Source organism: Pygoscelis adeliae, unplaced genomic scaffold (assembly GCF_000699105.1).
Source record: "Pygoscelis adeliae isolate BGI_AS28 unplaced genomic scaffold, ASM69910v1 Scaffold19, whole genome shotgun sequence".
NCBI classification, from domain to species: domain Eukaryota; kingdom Metazoa; phylum Chordata; class Aves; order Sphenisciformes; family Spheniscidae; genus Pygoscelis; species Pygoscelis adeliae.
Window position 1 is genome coordinate 972,601 of NW_008825533.1, and position 14,362 is coordinate 986,962.

Below are 14,362 nucleotides of genomic sequence, written 5' to 3' on the forward strand. Positions count from 1 at the left end.
CGTGGAGCTGGGATCTCACTCATTTTTCTGCTCTACTTCCAAATTCAAAAGTGAGTTAATGGTTGCAATTATTAATGAAAGTTTTGTGGCCCATTAGGAAGCCTAATGTCCAAATTATTCTGCATTACTAAAGTCTCATTGCTTCCAGGACACACTGCAAGAGCGTCTGGGAATTTCAAAGGAAACGCAGGTAACGTTTCTGAGCTGAGTTATGGAGAACGCCTGGTGCAGGAGGCGCTGAAGGACAGACACCAATACACCACCAAGACCAAGGGCCCCTCTAGAGAGAGGGCTGGACCTTTGCTTCAACCTAATGGTGCCAATCTCGTCACCTAATTCCATGTGTCCCCCCAGATCTCCCAGCAGGAGACCTGAGACCCATGAAAGGCTCCTGCTGTGTGGGACGAGGTGCTACCTCCACTAATGGGGAGGCAAATGGCAGGGGCTCTGTGTGGAGACCCGAGTTTTTTAGCATGATTTGAGCTGGGACAGGCAAAGTGCCATTGCCAGGGTGCAGCAAGGGCTGCTCCCTAAGGGCCAGGGAGATGTCCCACAGCCCCTGAGCATGGGGAGCAGGGACTGAGGGCCTGGGCTGGGCTGCAGTGGGGCCCTGGGAAATGGGCAGGGGTGGGGGAGGCTGGTCAGGGACGTGAGAGCCCATTAGTGTCCACGAGGGCTCTGGCAGCTCTCTCTTGATCTCATGTTGTTTTCTGAAGAGTTCACTTTCTTCCTACCCTTATCCCTGGAGGAAGCAACATCTTCAGTTCCTTGTCCTTAATAAATGCACAGAAAGATTGGGGCTAATCGATACCTTGGTCTGATTAGCCCTTTTTGATCTCCCTAAGATTCTCATGATGCAGGGGACCTTCACTGCTTGTGACGGTGTGCTCCCCCGCCCAACCTGACCTTTATCTCCTGTAACCCTACCTAAGTGAGAACTACCAGCGGCGGTCGTTAATGGATGCTGATGGTGATACTTCGTCCATTAACGAAGTGGATTCGGGAGCCAGATAACAACACAATAGCCCTTGGTTACTGTGAGAAATCCGCCCACCTAGCCACAGTTATCAGTATGTAAATATGACTATGAGTCAATCATCTTACCCCTATAAATAGTGAGCAGCTCAAGAGCCCTTTGAGCTCTCCTGCATGGCAGCGGGCTGCACGGCGGGATGTCACCTTGAGTAGGGACACCTCTCAAGGTTACTCCTCGATGTTGAGAGATTCCTTGCCGTGACAGATCCTCGGTAAGTGACTAATAGCATGCTAAACTTTGAAATCTTAGCTAAGTGATATAAAGGATTGATTGCGCATATATAATCCTTTAGACATAAACCGTTGACCAAGACTGGGACTAGGATTGGATCCAGCCGCACCTAAACTCCTCTCTGAGAAGTTTAGAAAGCAAGGGGGTCCTTTCTGAACCTCATGACTCAATGGGAGGGTCTCCCTGACAGTAATGTCTGACCCTGTCCTCTATGCAGTAAATAATCAAGTGTACCTTGCCATCGAATCTTGTTCACTGTCGCATTTACCATTGAACTTTGTTAATTCACGTTTCAACTCATTGTTTTCTATCAATAAAGTATTGTTGCTTCTCTCTTACGAGTGAAGTGCAGTCTCACTCCATCCGCGACACTGCTTCAGTTAAATATTAGGGATGTAGAAGTTTTCTTTAGGTCATACGTTTTATGAGACATCTTTGAATTTCCAATAAATTAAATAAAAACTCATGAGACATCACTGAATTGCTAGACTAGCCCTAGTTTTGTAGGAGCTGCTTTGTAAGAGCAGTTACAGAACAATCTGAAATTAATTCCAGTAGGTGAAGCTCAAATAAATTGTGTTGCTATTGACCTTCTACATCCAATGACCTGGAAAAGTGGCCTCCCTCTCTTGTATTAAAATTCTACAAACAAAACAGCTTCATTAGGTCAATTAATTTGCATACATATGTTAACAAGAAGACTTCACTGTGGGGGAGGAAAAATTCAGCTGAAAAATCAATCCCAGATTCAAGGCATTCAAGGGAACCAAGGGAATCAATCCCAAATTCATGTTAATTTATGGACTGCTTCTCTGACATCCATTTATCTAAACTTCATCTAGATTTGTTTTTCTGTTCTTAGCTAGGGGCATTATTTGTTCTTCTTAACCAGCTTGCCATACACCATGTATTATCAGCAGAGCTTGCATAAACTCCTAGGACTGAGACTTATAAAGCATCTCAGATGGCAAATTAACAGGATAATTCTGAAAGATTTAATGTACTTAGGGCTACGACCTTTGCAAATCAGCAACACCCCACTCCAGGCAGCCCATGGCATATTCTGATATTTTCAAAACCCTCTCAGTTGTGAAGCCCACCCTGGTGCTCTGTGGCTGTGCAAGGGACTGAGACATGTTCTTGCTAGTGCAATATTTATATAGCGTACTGTGAAGAATAATAATAGCACCACCATTACCACTGCAACCACAGTGACCTTCTAGACTTAAAATTTCTTCTCAATAACCTGAGAAAATGCCTCTTGTGGAACCACTGATCTGTGCAGCCAACAACTACGCAAACCCCCAGCTGCTGTCTGATGCCTACCTGGGAGGTTGTGATGTTGGTGAATGTCATGCAATGCTGATTAAAGACAATTATGTTGTCGCCTTGACTGGCAAGTGGAGAACAAGAAAAATATTTGATAATTTCAAACTCTTAGCACCTGTTGCAGCTTGGTTGGTCATCAGGAAAGCTGAGGTTCAAGTACTAAAGCAATGAGGAATGATACTGCTGAAGTTGTAGGGTTAGTACACTCCTGTCTGGTTGTGGTTACCTGCAGAAGCATAGAAAAACAGATGCACTAGACAAGAAGAAGTTCCACTAGGACTATTAATCTAGATAAGATATATTCCTTACATAAGGAATATAGAGTACTGAGTGCTATGTTCTTCCATGGTAAAATCTGGCAAAAATTTGTAAAATCATTCAGTTTCATGTTGTAGCACTCTTGAGGCTCCAGAGTACCAATACCTCCTTCCACTTCTCTTGTGATCAGTTTGGTCACTGAGGGAGCCAAATTATCACTTCAAACAGATGTTGTCCAGTCAAAAATTTCTGGGGCTCCTTCCCACAGTGCTGTGCTCAGTACATTCAATAATTTTTTTTTTTTTTAACGTCTCAACATAATCCAGTCAAAGCTTATTTTCTATCACGTACTTAAAATCCTGATTCCTCAAAGGGTAGATACATTTCTTTATGTTTTCTGTATGTTTCACAGAACAGCAGCAGTCATTAAAAAGTTCTGTTAAGTGCTAATTTGCTTCCAAGTCATGTATTCTGATAGACTTTCTGTTTAATATCTGTTAATAAATTGACCTTAGCAGAAAGCTAGCTTGTCTGGGGCCAGTGTATAATCATGCCAAAACTGTGACAAATGGTATTTAAAATTAACAGGTATAATTTCACTTCCTTATTCTGGAGGCAGATCATTATTTACACATTTGCTATGTCCAAATACAGTAAAACATTGTATAATATGAAAAGGATCCTAAACTTTCAAAGATAATGTGTGGGTTTTTTTTTTTTCTTTCAGGCAGTTTGCCTCATACTAACGGGTATTTCTCAACAATACTGGAGGCTTTATCATGTCACTTGGGTGAAGGGGGTGGTTGTGGGTAGGCAGCCATCTTTCTGTGGGGGACAGATGTGCCTCTGACAATGCCTCGCAGGTGGTTTAAATACAATAATCATCTCCATAGGCTTGCCTGGGTCAAGACTGAAAATGTGGGACAATATACCTGTGGCACTTTCACAGGTGGACCTGTTGTCTCTGGAGCTGGCAGGAGACACTTCTTTCCTCCAAAAGGTACCCGATTTCAATACCTTTTCCACAATCTCTGCCTGAAGCCACTCTTACTTGCAACATGGTACTGGGAAGGTAACATCATCAAGAAAAAAGATAATACCATTAGTTTTCACCCACGCATTCAGATGCTTACAGTCTTTTATGTGAAACAAGGAAAGAGCAAGACCTGGCTGAATATCTCCTATGCTCTTCCACAACCTTTATGATTTTTTATCTCTTTTACGATCTCTTTAGCAGTTACAGGGAGACTGAGTTCTCTTGTCAGGTTGGTTTTTGTTGAGTCTTCAGTCTTGTAAAAACTTGCTCAGCTATTCTCCTTTCATCCCAGGATAACAGGACTGATCAAGTCTGAGAGTATGAAGTCTTGCTCAGATACATGCAGTAGTTTTCTTAGTATGGACTGCTCTTCAAAAGATCCTAGAACCAGACTGTAGCAATAAGCTTTTAATGATTTCTTTAAAACCAGGTAATTTCCCTGCAAAGCCTATTTTCTCCTTTCAGACTAGGAAATAAATAAATAAATAATGGTAAACCTGTCTATATTTATTATGGTTAACAACTGTTTTTACATTGTCTATCCTAGGCCCCTGTGTTGTTTTTCTACTGCGCAAAAATGCATACAAGATTCATACAAGATTCATATTGCAGCAGGAGTCATCAGGATGTCCCAAAATGCAGGTTTTCTGCTGTCTGGATTGGAGGTGTGTGGTGAGGTAACTGCCTTCTCCTTGGAGAAAACTGCTCTATAAGGAGATGCTGAGACAGGGTTGAATATTTAAAGAAAATTTCTGTAAAACAACAACAAGAAATCTGCCAGACCCCCTTATCCCCAAGGACTTTATTGTGAACATAGTGTCTTTGTTTCTCCTTATCACCTTGGTCCTTATCACTGAGGACTTTAATGTGGACATATTGTCTTTGTGTCTTCAGGTCTGTATTTCAGATTCAATACTCCATGAAGATTTGTTGATGAGGAAATTACTTGAACATCATTAGTTATGGACTCAGCCTTGTGGCCATGAACAATTTTCTATTGTCTTTTATGGGAGCAAGGTGACACACAGGAAAGCAAGCATATGGTGCAAAGATCCCACATCCACGTAAACAGTCAGAAAAGCCTTAACTGTAATTGGAGCTTGAAAAAAATACAGACACACTTGCCATAAAATGGTATACAAGAGTAGATTTGCTAGGGTGTTCTTCAGGGTTTCCAGAAGATATCCATTCCTTGAGTAGAAGATGCGTCTGGTAAAACATTACATTCTCTTCCCACCACTGCATTTTCTCTATAACATTGCTCTATAATTTTTTAAAAGCTAATGAAACTGCTGCTGATATCAGCATCGGAAATTCAGACACACCATCATTTTCTCTGAAGACTGGCATTTATTTATTTTTAGGACATTTTCACTTTGTTTTTTCTTAACTCTGAATGTAGAAACTTTTAAAGAGACAAACATGGACTCTGCCACAGAAACAAAACAATTTCTCTCTTCTGACTAATCAAATCAGAGACAGGGCAGGAACTGACTGTGGCTCTAATCTATATGAGAAGTGAGACCAGTTATGGATATTTATCTATTTGTATTCCCCTGGAGTCCTCCAGAGGTGCCACGCACAATCAGGTCCCCATTGTGCTGTACATTGCTGCAACACCAAGTAGAAGATAGTACGTGTTGGTTAGAAGGTCAGTTACTTTCTATAGTCTATGAGTCTTTTGTCCCTGTCCAGAAGTGTTTTTATTGACTAACTAATTTGTCCACCTCTGTGTCCAAATTACTGTCTTCAGGCAAGATTTACTCATTGTTTTGCTCTGTCCCATGTTCCAGAGAAGGAAACCTACCCAGAGTGCTAAAATCGCCTGGCACCCACCTTTCTTTGGGGCAGGATTGGAACCAGCTGGTGTGGCTTGTGGGAGAGACCAGGCAGGAGAAGTGGACAAGGCAACTGGGAGCTGCAGACCTTCAAGATGTCTTATGGTTAACCTCCAGAAGCTGATCTGAGAGCTGCCCTCCCCTGGTAGAGCCACCAAGTAAGGGATGAACACCTCCCCTAGCCCAAGGGGGTTGAAATGCATCCCTTTGTGAATACAGAGGAGTTTCTTCTGCCTGTTGTAAACAAAACACTTGAGAACATCCCCCGTCAACCTCTGCTTGTGTGCTGAAACAAGACCTCTGGAAGAAAAGTAGGCAGCTTTTAAGTATTTCAACAGGCAATGGAGTTATTTCTAGTCTAAGCTTTGCCGTCCATCATGCTGAAAAAAAAATCCATGAAGAAATCTGAGCGGTAAGGTGTTTTGGGCCTATCTTGTAGCTGCAGTGTTCATACACCCTCATTGTGGCTTCTCATAGCCAACAGGATTTTATTCTAAAAAGTTTATTTTCACATATCAGCCTTGTCTATTTCTATCTGGTAGGTGTCCATGCTTATCAAATGCCACAGTCGCTTTTAACCTGCCCAAAGGCACTCTAGATAGGAATGTCAGTTTTATTCTGAAAAAATGGCATAGGAACTCAGGTTTATGCACCTTTCCTTTTATCAGGTGGGCAGCCGGACTGTGTGCATTGAGGCAAGAAAACACCACTGTGAGTTGGGGATACACACAGAAAGGTGGCAAGTTCCTGCTCCTTCCTACAAATGGAATGAGACTCTACTTGGCATCCTACTACCATTTTCTAGGTCCCTTGAATCACCAGCCGGGAGACAGGGAAGAAATGAACTCAAGAGAGAAGCAAAAATGTTTGTGAGTCTGAAGACACCTTCATTCCCTGCCCAGGCAAAAGCTGCTGCCACCCCATTCCTGCCTTGCCTCATCAGTCCTAGACTTTGCCACAGCAACTGTTTGACTGCCCTTGTTGAATCCAATTTTAGGAAAAACCCAGATAAAACATATACTGCCTTATAAAGAGGCTTTACTTGACTGTGCATAACACTTCGGTCTGCTGAGTCAGATTCTCAGCTGGCATGTAATCAATTTTAGACGATGTACATGCTGCTTTGCCTTGTTTATTCTTACCACTTCTGGCCTCATACTCATTTAAAATATAGGAATCTAACTGAAATACCAGAAAAGCCAGTGGGGATCTCTCCAGGAATTTAGTGGGCTTTGGAGTTGGCATGAGTGGGTCAGACCGGTGGTCTATTTTCCCCCCTCCACCAGCGGTGGATAGCAAGGGAGTCTGGGATTAGATGAAACTTGGGGTGACCCCAGCAGTCTGTGCCGTGCAGTACATCCGAGGGGAGTCCTGCCCGACCTCCCGTGGAGGCACAGCCTGTGCCCGCCGGCAGGAAGGGAGGAGGAGCCTTTTGCTCCATGTTTGCTGAGGAGCTTCGTTTTTCTCTCTGCCCATCTCACTCCCTCTCTTTACTTGTTCAGCTTGGTTTCTCGCAATATGATCTTCCCCTCCTGGCTGTCAGTCAAGAAGATTGGCATCTGCCTTGTGCAGAACGGCTCCCTTAATTATCCCCAGGAGCATCCCGCTTGTGGTCTTTTTCCCTTTTCTGTCTCCTGCCTGCAGACAGCTGGTGAGAGCCTTCCTTCTGTTGATTTCTGCTTGTGCCCTTGTCATACGATTCCTACCTGACCTTTTCTGGAGCTGCTCACCAGTGACACTCGAGTAACCCAGAGCCCACCCCTTGGTGGACCACCTTACAGGACAACGAGGAATTTTCTCCCGTCTGCCTCCTGCTCTCTTCCCCCTCCTTCTTTTCCTCCCAATATTTCTTGAACTCTGAGAGGTTTTATAGTTAACAAGCCTGAGCACTGCTGCTGTCTGCCCTCCCGTAGATTTATTCCTTGGGGTCTGCACTTCCCCTCTTCGTTCCTTGTAGTTGTCAGATGTGATTTCCCATGGTCCCTTACAGAGACGATGGAAAGCAGAGGCGCGATCACAAGCCTCAGGCGTTCTTCCTCTTTCAGAAGAGGGTCAGGTCAAGGCTGGCTGTGATGAGCATTGCCAGTCTGATGAAGGCAATCCATTTAATAAGGGGATGCAGATGCTTGAGGAGAAGGCAGCTCTTCTGCAATCCCAATTTGATACAATTAAAGATGTGGAAAATCTTTTTCCGCCTCATATCCTGAAAACCTTGTGGCAGATGACTGCATCTGAGAAGAGATTAAAGGAGGCTATTGTATGAGAGAAAAGGTCCAGAGTACAGCACTGAAAATTACCCAGTGCCTGGGGAGGAGAAACCACATGAGGAGAACTTTAAAAAGACCAGAACTATTTAATATGGAAAGGCGAACAGGAGGAGGAAATACGATAGTGCGACGTATTTTATTGGAGGGTGTAAAGACAGCCAAACAAGGGATATTTTCTCAAATAAACCTCTTGATCTAAGGACATGGGGTCACTTTGCAGCATATAAGGGCAACATCTTTCAGACAAGTCAGCTGAATTTATTTGTGTCATGCATATGTGTGGTTTACAACACCACAAGGAAATCCAGGCGTGTAAAGGAATATGACTGCTCTGCCAGGCCTTGTGTGCAGAAAGTGAGATTCATGTAGCTGGCTCTCGTTCTGCATGTCCTCACGGATGGATCCATGCTGAGCACATGTGCAGCATGGGGCTACAGTCCTCTTCTCCCTTTCCCCAAATGTGAGCTGGCTGTGTCTGGTACGTGGGATGGTGGAGCAGGAGAAGGGCTCTGCTACCCTGCAGATGGAAATGCACCATCTGGAAGAGCCCTGTTGCTCCCCGGCCTACGCCTGCATCTCCTCCTCTGTCATGCAGTGTCCTCCTCTCAATGCTGGGGGAGTATGTGCTTGAGAAGCTGGAGTATATCATCCGCCCATAGTAGGTTGGAGGAGAAAGGACAACAGTCCTCCCTGTTGATATTCCATAGCATTGTATGTGTGTGTGTATGCTTGTGTGTGTATACACCTATTATAATTCTTTTAGACACAGCGTTGTGTTTTACGATTTCCTTTATGTTGGCAGGTGTGGGACCTCCCTTGAATTGTAGGCTGCTGTTGAGTTTAAAAGCAGCAATGTCAAATAGAGAAATGTAATGGCTGAAAGAAGCTGCTTGACTTTCTAAGGCTGTGTATTGGTGTGGGGTATTGCTCTGTAGAAGGCAGACCCTATTATTTGAAGAGACATGATTAAAAAGATCTGGAGACAGATACAGTTTGCTTAAAGGTAAGAACTGGAGATCTTTCCCAGGTCAGTATCTGATGCAGATCTTCACTTCATTCTTAATGTTAACAGTGTGACTACAGTTGCAATAGGTTGATTCTCCTTACGTGTTTTGGTAGCTTTCTCCACTGTAATGAGCCAATGCTTGTGCCCTGCAGTGAAAGCTGTGCACATCACTTCGTGTGAGAGCTCATCAATAGTCTTTTCATGGGGACGTGTGATGGAAGAGTGGCAGGGCTGATGACACAGGATTTGATTTCCTTCCATCTGCCACTGCAGCTCCCATTCTTCTTACCAGTTTTTTTTCTACAACTGCAAAAATCTGAATTAGGTCCCGTGTCAGGATCCAAGGGGCTTTCCAGTGCCTGAAAAGCAAGGATCTCCATGGTGGAAGCTCTCTCTGGCAGATGGCAGCTACCCAAATTTTGATCCATACAGGCAGATGTCTGGGAAATAACTGGCCATAAAGATTTTGAAGCTTGGGTCGAAACTGTCCAAAACATCAGCTTGAGGACAGGGCTGTCAAAACCAAGCACAGCTACAAAGCTCCCGTTTGCTTTCTTTGCATTTTAACAGATTCCTTCAGGTCACAATGGTCACATTGGCTTCTTCTACTAGCCGCCTGGAAACCCAGAAGCACTCAAATCAAGGTCAAAGTGTCAATGGCAGAGTGTCCCCTGCAGCTATGCAGGCTGTGTTTGGCATGGGTTTATGTCTCCCCTGGCACAAAACAGATGCCAGAGAGTGGTTCCCCTTCCCCAAATTGCCTCTGACTTCAGGGCCAGACTGTGAAATGTCGACCTTGCCAGGGAAAGCCAGTGCCGCTCCTTTCATGTCCAAGTCCCTGGATATATTGAGTTGTGTCCTGTGCCTGTGCTGCTGAACAGGACTTGCTAAGGAGTGGACAAGCACCATCTCTTCTTGGAGGGCTACAGCTACCTGGGGAGGCTTTCAGAGGACCTGGGAGGGAGCCAGGAAGCAAAGATCAGAGTCATGAAAGTTTGGCACGGTCCCTGGCTGGGGTCTAAGTGTTCAGTGCAAGGAGGGTTTACCAGCACTGCCTGGAGAAGCACAAAGTCCCATCCCCGCATCACGGCGCTTTCCCGCTCCTCTTTCAGAGCACAGCTGGGATGTGGGATTTGGTTTAGCAGCAGAGACTGACCAGGCCAGGCTGCAAAGGTGAGCGGCAACCAGAGAGAAATAGCAGAGAAAAAGTTTGCTGGTGAGAAGGCAAAGGGAGTGCAGACCTGTTAACCGTATAGGGCTGATTCCTGCTTTCCAGCCAGATCTGCGAGGCGTGGCAGGAAAAAGAAATGCCTTGAGCAGTTGCCTTACAGACATTATAGAGTTATGCTTGCAAACCTGCAGTCCTGCACCTTTTTCCTTTTGTTAACTGCTGTGCATCCACTTGGAAACCCATGCTACCTAACTGCTCAGCCGATCTGAAGGGCCACGTCCCCTGACATCTGCAGCTTCGGTGAGAGCCGAGAAATCTTAGGATCTGCAGAATCGCACTCCTACAGGGGGAGACATGAGTAACTCATTATTTGTTAACAGAGTTTGATTCACAGACTGCTCTGCAAACAATCCCTTATGGGATTCAATTACCAGCAGTTTTACTACATATCAAAGGAAGCATCTGTAAACCCAGAAAATGACTTACAGCTTAAGACACCCGTCTTTAAGTTCCAGAGCTGCTAAATAGTTCAGAAGTCCTCAGTTCTGAAATACGGAGCCAGGCTGGATTATATTGTGTCATTTACACAGTGCTGCGTGGTGGAAGGCATAGACAGTCGGCTGTCTTACACGGTTATGGAAAGCAGGTGAGACTACAGGAGGACAGAGCCTGCGAAGCGTAAATACAAATAGTATTTCCAAAGAGTGATTAGAAAGGTCCCAGGAGATGTTGCTGCATTTTCCATCTTAGAGCAGCTTGAAGACAGCTCACCTCCTTTATGTCTGTATCTAACACTATCCACTGATGATGTTTCACAGTATGTAACATTTTCTGAATATACCCATAAATTGCGGGTCTGATTTCACTCCAACTGAAGTCAGTGGGAGACATGCAGTATGTTTAGCAGAGGGGGATTACCCCTGGCCTCATTAGTGTAATTTTCTTTTACAGCTGTGGACCAGCCTTGCTCTTGCTGTCACGGGAAGGTAAAAATTAAGATGTACTGCATGAGGGTGATCTGCCATACCTTGCATACATTTCCCTCTCCTGTGTCTTTAGTATATTCCCCTGTGACTTTTGCTAGGAGTCCGTGGAAGATGGAGGAGGAAAGAGTTGGTTAAGGTTTCCCTGACTGCCTGCCTACCCCTGCTGCCCCACCACTCTTTCTTCCAGCTTTGGAGAGTGAAACGGATCCCTGAATTTAGCAGATATCTCCCCCAGGGAATTTACACAGCCACATGCAGTCTTTGTGAGCATTAATCACAGCATCCCTTGTGACTATTTATCTATTTTTTTTAATTTGAGGATGTTTACTGTTTTCCTGTTAGAATGAATTTCCCATCCACTTGCCTCTTCATAGAGGCTGTGCTCCATCTCACATGCTTTGTGTATTGTCAAGTACTCTAAAGATGAAGGCACATCTAAATCCATGCATGTCCAATCATGTGTCACCAGTGGTTGAGGTCTCCTAATGATCGAATCTCCTGTTTAGGGAATTACAAAAGAGCATTGATTTAGCTGAAAGAATATCTGTATCACAGGGGCAGTGAGGAGTCCAGGTGCTGTCGCTGTTGGTGCACTCTTATGTTGTGCAGTCTTCATATCTGCGGTGGCGTGAAGACAAGCAGGTGTGAGCCAAGGAGGCAACTGATAGACCAGGAGAGCTGGGCAGTGCTGTATCAAATCTAAGGCTTTGGTAAAAGATCAATGTTCATTATAAGTTGTGACTCCAGCATCTCAGCAAGCTGTCAATGAAACACTGTAGTCTGTAGCAATTCCACACATGATTATGGAAAATTAAGTGCACAGAAGCTGTTTTGAGAAGATGGCTGTACAATCCTTTATGGTGTTAACTTTGTCCACAATGTCAGGAAACTCTGCACTTTGGCAAAGCTGTGGTATTTGCCAAATAACTTTTTACCTTTCATTTGGTCCAAAGAGAAACTGGAACAAAAGGTAATAAAAGCTAAATGATTAATTTATTTTTATTTTGAACACTTCAAACAGCTGAGAAGTCGCATGCCATTTCTAGATGAAAGCAATTAAACTTAAAAAAGTGTATATACTTTTGACAAACTGTAGTTCCTTCCGGAAGCAGCCTACTTGTAATTAAAACATTGCAGCTGCAGTACTAGAAGAACGGAAACACTGAAAAGCAGTAAAATCTTTCCACTCACTTTGATGGGCTTGGCATCAAGACTCTACAGATGAAAAGCAGAGTGCGTCTCCAGGAGTTTAACACAGGGTTCCTAACAAAATCCCCCTCTGCCTGAGTGATACCAGGAGTGCAAAAAATCAGGGAATCCACTTGTTCACCTTCTTAATCTGCCTCAGGTAATGAAGTCAGCCCCTGGAAATGAATTCCTGTGACGTGTATCTCCTCTGTTAGTCTTTGCTGCTGAATAAGGTTTTGGGCAGTATATAGGTGAGGTGCAGAGTGGTCTGATAGTGAGGTCTGAGATGAATTGTCTGTCTGTGAAATCTGTCTGCTGCAGTCCTCTGAGTATTTTACTGAGTACTATAGCCCTTGATATTTGGTGTAGTCTGACTTACTCCAAAGAAAGACAGCTGTAAATCTTGCACCAAAGAAGACCTCTTCTTTAAGTATTCCAGAATGGATTTATTGGTATTGGGTGATGGCTGGATGTATTCGTGATCACTGTTTTAAAAATTAGAGAAATTAGGGCTACAAAAATAGAGTCTTGGTCTTTGTTGGGGAAGAAGCACTGCCAAGGAGTGAAGGAAGGCTGAATTATGGGTCTTAAGCAGAATAAATACACAAAACATGGGACCAGACAGGATGCACTGGAGGGTGTTGACGTAATCAGTGGGCATTACTGAGGGACTGTGGCTGTGTCATTTTTGAAAGGTCTTGGTGATTATGGGAGGCTTCTGATGCATTGAAAAGGAAATTGTCACACCCGTCTTCAAAAAGGGCAAGAAGAATGATGCAGAAAACAGCAGGGTGGTTGGTCTCCCCTTGGTCTCTTGTAAGATTGTGGAGCAAATCCTTTTGGAAGCCATATCCAGGAAAATAAGATGCTTGGGAAAAGCCAGCAGGTGTTCCTCAAGGAAAAAATCCTGCCTAGTCAGCCTAGTTGTCTTCTATGATGACTGGTCCTGCATATGAGGGGAGAGCAGTGGATGTCATGTGCCTTCATCTTCTGCAGTGGCCTTGTGACAAATTGTGGAGATATGGGTTGGGTGGGTGGAGTACAAAAAGTTAGTGAAACCTGGTTGAGTGACTGCGTTCAAAGTGTAATAGTCAATGATGTGAAGGCTAGCTAGCAGCATGCGATGCCCTGCACCTGACAGGGAGCAGCCCCATGCAACAGTACAGGGCTCAGTGTTGACAGAGTAGGAGGCATCTTCACAAAAAATGGATCTGGGGATCATGGTGGACAGCAAGCTGAGCATGATTCAGCAATACACCCTTCTGGCCATGAAGGCCAACAGTTTGCTGGGCTGCATGATCAAATGTGGGGTCAGTGAGTCAATGGAAGCAATTATTCCCCTCTACTTGGAATTCATGTGGCTGCATCTAGTTCCAGTTTTGGTGACCCCACTATGTGAAAGACAGTAATAATGTCAAACAAGTCCAGCACAGGGCCACAGAGATGATTAGGGTGTACAACAGGAGGCCAAGGGGATAGGTTTTGTTCAGCCTGCAGAAGTGAGGGGGTGGGGGTCGCTAAGGGTGGGGGGGAAATCTACTTGCTGTCTTCACCTACCTACTTGATGGGACTCTTGAGGTGCATGGTGGAAGGGTGAGTGATGGTGGACACAAGTTGCAGCAAAGGAAATTCCAGCAGGCTATAAAAAAAAGATTTTTTTCATAGTGGGGGTCATTAAGCTTTGGAACAGGTTGCCGAGAAAATCTATGGACTCTTCATCTCTGGAGATATTTGAAACTCAGCTGGACAAGGCCCTGAGGAACTTGACTCCGCTTTGAAGCAGGCCCTGTTTTCAGCAAGAGGTCAGACTAGATGACCTCCAGAGGTCCCTTCCAACCTAAGTTATTCTATGATTCTGTGATACTACAAAGTGTTTTTTTTTTTTTTTTTCTAATCTTCTGGACCTTCTTCAGCTCTTTCCTACACATCACTCAGCACTGTCCTGCTCCCTTTACAGATTATTTCTTCTAGTCAGACTTGTTCATGCAACGTAAAATCTCATCATGTGAATGCTGT